Source organism: Filicampus tigris, chromosome 13, assembly GCF_054856515.1.
Source record: "Filicampus tigris isolate MCC_2025a chromosome 13, RoL_Ftig_1.0, whole genome shotgun sequence".
Classification (NCBI taxonomy): Eukaryota; Metazoa; Chordata; class Actinopteri; order Syngnathiformes; family Syngnathidae; genus Filicampus; species Filicampus tigris.
The window spans coordinates 23,390,040-23,395,167 of NC_141229.1; the positions used below are offsets into that span (position 1 = coordinate 23,390,040).

The 5,128-nt window shown below is 37.9% G+C and overlaps 1 long non-coding RNA gene across 1 annotated transcript; it reads right to left on the reverse strand.

Annotated features, from left to right (window-relative positions):
* Window positions 1–1,551: 1,551 nt before the first annotated feature.
* On the reverse strand, window positions 1,552–2,232 carry LOC147137978 (uncharacterized). The gene is made up of 3 exons (XR_015089234.1): window positions 2,197–2,232; window positions 1,868–1,981; window positions 1,552–1,638 (listed from the first exon to the last, which is right to left on the reverse strand). It is a non-coding gene; the product is annotated as an uncharacterized LOC147137978 (long non-coding RNA).
* Window positions 2,233–5,128: the final 2,896 nt, after the last annotated feature.

Sequence of the window (5,128 nt, forward strand, 5' to 3'; positions counted from 1 at the left end):
GCAGAAAAGTTCAAAATGAAAGAGTAAGGACAACTCAAACATTTTCTGGGTATTGATTTCAATCAATATTATGGATGTGTAAAAATGTCACAAGAAAGATTCATCAACAAGATACTACAGCGTTTTGATATGCTGGATTGTAAAATCAGAGAGACACCATGTGAGCAAAAGATACAATATGATGAGAATGCAACAAAAATGAATGATGTCAGAATGTACAGGGAGGCTGTGGGAAGCCTTATTTATCTGACTACGTGTACCAGGCCAGACTTAAGCTATGTGGTGAGTAGGTTATCTCAGTATTTTGCTGAACCTACAGTGGAACAGTGGAATTACTGTGAAACATATGATAAAATACCTCAAAGGCACCTCTGACAAACAATTAAGCTTCAAAAGGAACAACAGTGAGAAACTAGGTTTGCATGCCTATAGTGACGCACGCAGCCTGGGCAGCTGATACCAGCGACAGGTGCAGTACTACAGGATACTGTCTGTTTCTGAGTAAAATTAGTACTCCAGTGTCATGGAAAACAAAGAAACAACCCACGGTGGCACTTTCGACCTGTGAAGCAGAATACATGGCACTAGCTTCAACAATACAGGAATGCCTATACTTAGACCAATTTCTAAGTGCAATTGACAATTATCTGTACACACCAACAATTGTACATGATGACAATCAGGGGACAATCGCTCTTGCCAAGAATCCTGTCAACAGACAGAGAGGTAAACACGTGGACATAAAAATATCATTTTATTAGGTCTACAGTGAATGAGGGGAGAGTAATTTTGATGTATTGTCCAACTGATAACATGGTTGCTGATATCATGACAAAACCGCCAACAAAGCTGAAAGTGAAGAAGTTGGAAGGTATTATTTTTGGGGTTTGGAATGTGTAAGACATAGGTCTACATTGATACTGTATTATTGTGTGTCAACAACAGGAGTACAAGTGGGGGTGTTAAGAGAATATTGATGTCCTCAGTTGTAATGCTGTACTTTTTCCACTGTGAGGCGCTGGAACACTGACTATGAGGCTTGGGCTCGCGTGGTCACACACTTCTTTTTGTTCCTTATTAAGAGAGAGAGAGCGAGTCTGTTGGAGCGGGTGCATTTTTCGCTCTCTGTTGTTCGCACTTCGTAATAAATACGCCATGTTTGGCTGAAGAAACTCATTACATCCGTCGTCAATTCTTCCAAATGCAACGTTAAGCTGCAACAAATTTAACACCAGGACTTGATAATTTGCTACTCAGTACCTGCCACCTCACAACTTAGTTGTAGTAATTCTGTTCTGGCCATTTTTCTAAATCAAATTATAAATCAAATTGTTACCTTCAGGACATGCAGAAAAGTCTCTGCCATGCCCCATCTTCATTGGTGGATGGGCTGGAAAGAATGTTGGAAAGGCTCATCACCATAACGTGGGCTTCCGCTGCAACAGATAAAACAGACCTTCAAACCGCCATATCTGAGGATGACAATTGACTTTTAAAATTGTAATACTTACTTTGAGCCATCATTGTTGGCTTCTTTCATACCCTTGTAGAACAATCCCCTGGAGCAGAAATCCTCCAATCTCTGTTTAACTTGAGTTCTGAATTTATTTTGTGGATCCAAAATCCTTTGTAGCTCACCTAACCCAAAGCATTTTTCATAAAAAAATAAATAAATAAAAAATTCAAAACACAATGATGACATCAATTGTATTTGATGATCATCATTAATCATGACTTATATGACTTAGTTCTTTCAAACAAGGATAAGCATCTAAGGTAAGGACAGCACTTTTATCTATTTTTACTGTATAGACACATCAATGAACACTCATCTTGCTTCATACTGAAGATTTAAAATCTTAATCACCTGGTAATATGCCACAAGCCTTGTCTATGCTCGTCCCCTCTCACGTGTTGCACTCAGCCGTTTCAATGGAGATATTATATTTTGCAGTTTTTACAACTTTGGATTGATGCTCTCCTGCATAGTAGTTTTAATAAAAAGGGAAAAAATAGACCAGATAAAGGAAACATGAATTAAAGAACATACATGTTCCACGCAGTTATGGTGATTGTGTTTCACAGCAGCCTGCATCTCAGTTCTTTTGACATGACATACTCCTTTTTCTGCTGGAGTGGGCCAACTCTTAATTCTTGCAGCATAACTTCAACTCAATGTTGGTGTACGCAACATACTGTAGAACTGGGGAGATGCAAGGTCCTAAATTCACAAAAAAGGTGTGGGGGCTGGCTGCAAATCATGGTTGAAGATGCAGTTTCGGGAGTCTGAGATACAATGGGATGGTCCTTCTGAGTTAAGGTGAGAACAGAAAAATGACAAGTACTACAAGTACGAAAATAAATCCACAATTTGCAGATATTATTTTCTAGAAAATAAATACCTCAGGATAAATTACCAACCACAGTTGTTTTCTCCTGATGAAGTGGTAAGTCCTAAGAGCCCTGTCAGATCATCTCTATTCAGTGTTTGAAAACAGGCCCTTATAATGGAGCTAACGAAAGCAACAAGTAACATCAATATCATTCCAAAAAGTACATCAGTTGATAGCAAATATAAATACTATAGATATACAAAATGACCTTTTAGGATAGACACTGTGATCACCCAGGTTCTCCATTTCTGTATCACCTGTAAAAAATGCACTTACATTACTATAGAAATGTTACATTCACTTCTGGTGGGCAACAAACTGATTACTGAATTAAAATGGGTTGGAACCCACAAAATGCCAATGATTGATTTTTAAATATTTTACTTATTCTAAATCTGAATGGAATGTCAAGTAGTCAGGGCTCATAGAACTAAAGCAGGTCACTAGTCTTTCATTTACCTATTGTGCTAATTTTATGACCCCAAAAAATAAATTCTCATTTCAACTCATACATGTGCATGTAGATATGTAATACAAATTACAAGGACTGTGTCAGAACACTATTCCCTGAATATTATTGGATCTGAATGTCCAAACGAAAAAAATGAAGTTTACTCAAAATTGCCACAAAACACTTGGAAAAGTAGTGAGCATCGATGGTCACTCAACAGGTTAATAGACCACAATGCATTGTGAGCAAGAACACGACATAGCACAAGAACAAATACAAAGTGATACAGTGACTATACACGACGGAAATAATTAATTTTATTTAATTGAGAATAGGGCTGTTCAATTTTGCCTAACAAGAAAATCCCAATTATTTTCTCTCAAACTCGATTTTACGATTACGATTTCTTTGTAAAATAAAAAATAATGAAAAGTATTTTGAATGTCTTTTATTTAAACTTATTTTTTCTTTCTTTAAACTCAAAATCAGTCAATTTAACTTAATACATACGACAATCCATTGGGATTAACAGCATTTTACTTACACAATAGATTTCAGATCTGTTTTTAATCAAACCAATAATGACAGAAGAAAGTGCATATCCCATCTGATACAAAATCATCAACATGAGAGAAGGTAGTCAGTCAAGTCTGTGAACCAAACAGTCTTGTCAGCAAGTCATTTTGCCAACCAGCTAGTGACTAGCCTTCCACCTTTCTCCCTGGTCTTACTTAAACATAAATCAATGATTATTGCAAAACTGTCACTCAATAATGCAATGCACTGTCAAGCTTAAGTACGGATGCATAGTCCGGCTGGACCAGAGGTCCGTGGCAGAGGAGAAAAAAAGGGACGCCTTTCAGACGATGAGTAACTTGCTCACTGGTTGTATTGTACATGCGGGGCACACACTACACTACAGATCTATATTTGCCCAATTTATTAACCAAATGTTCACTTGCCTGAACAAATAGCAGAATCGCTGGTAGCCATGGATGTTGTTGTTGTTGTTGTTGTTATCGGACTTGCGCGCTCGTGGGAGGAAGCGGAAATGCAGAGGAAACTACGGTGGCTTGGATGCACCAAAAATAACAAAATCGATTTGAACGTTTTTAAAATCGTTTTATCCAGAAAATTCGGTTACGGTTCAAAATCGCTTAATTGAGCAGCCCTAATTGAGAATGTACAACAAAAGAAATAAAGTGCAGTTTAAATTAATGTTATCAACAATAAAAAGTCTTGATCTTAACACGCCAATGCGTCGCCAGGTACGGTGGTCACGTGATATGCGACGAGGCGTAGCTGGCTGTCCGAATAGCCAAACAGAGTGAGGGAAATGCTATATAGTGGGGGTTGGGGGTTTAAGTCTAGACACTCGGACACGGCTCTAATTTATTAAAATGCGTTGTGAAAAATGTGCACCGTCTTCTAAGGCAGTGTTTTTCAAACTCTGTGCAGTGTGCCGCGAGATATTGTCAGGTGTGCCGTGGGAAATTATCTAATTTGTGTGCCTGTGCGGTCTAGCGCATGGCAGCGTAATCATGTCTTTACTACATTGTAGTACTCTTCCATACCAGCAGGTGGCAGCAGCGGCAGGTAGCAAGTTGTCTTTGTTTAGAGACAAGCGAATTAGTGACGCATGTTTATCCAAACAGGCACGTTTCACACTGAGTAAGTATCAATTGATATAAGTATCAAATAGAACATTATAAAATACTTTTTTCTTTGTGTTTATCTCATTCCTATTCAAGACGTTATAATATAAACGTCATTCTTCAATGTTAAAAAATGCAACAAACAACATAAACAACATGAGACTTATATTACTAAAAAAGCATTTTTTTTTCAAAATTTCAGCTGGTGGTGTGCCGCGGGATTTTTTCAATGAAATAAATATACCTTGACTCAAAACACTGTTCTAAGGTAACGGCCGTTGCTAAGCTAACAGTCTGTTAGCAAGCCCCGTCAGCGCCCCCGAGCCAGATTCATTGCTCTATCTGCTTTTATATAAACAATTACTTAATATTATGCCGCTTATACCGTATTTTCCGCGCTATAAGCCGCACCGTTATATAGGCCGCACCCACCCTATTTTGAGAATATTTTGGAAAAAACCTTAAATAAGATGCACCTTTACATAAGCCGCACCTATGTTGAAAACCTTTATATTTACTGCATTTACAGAACGATTATGAACTGTAAATGCACATGTATGTACCTGAGCAGATTCTTTCCTAACAGTGCCTTTTAACACTGCAGCAACGTTGCAGATTAAAACAGAAGA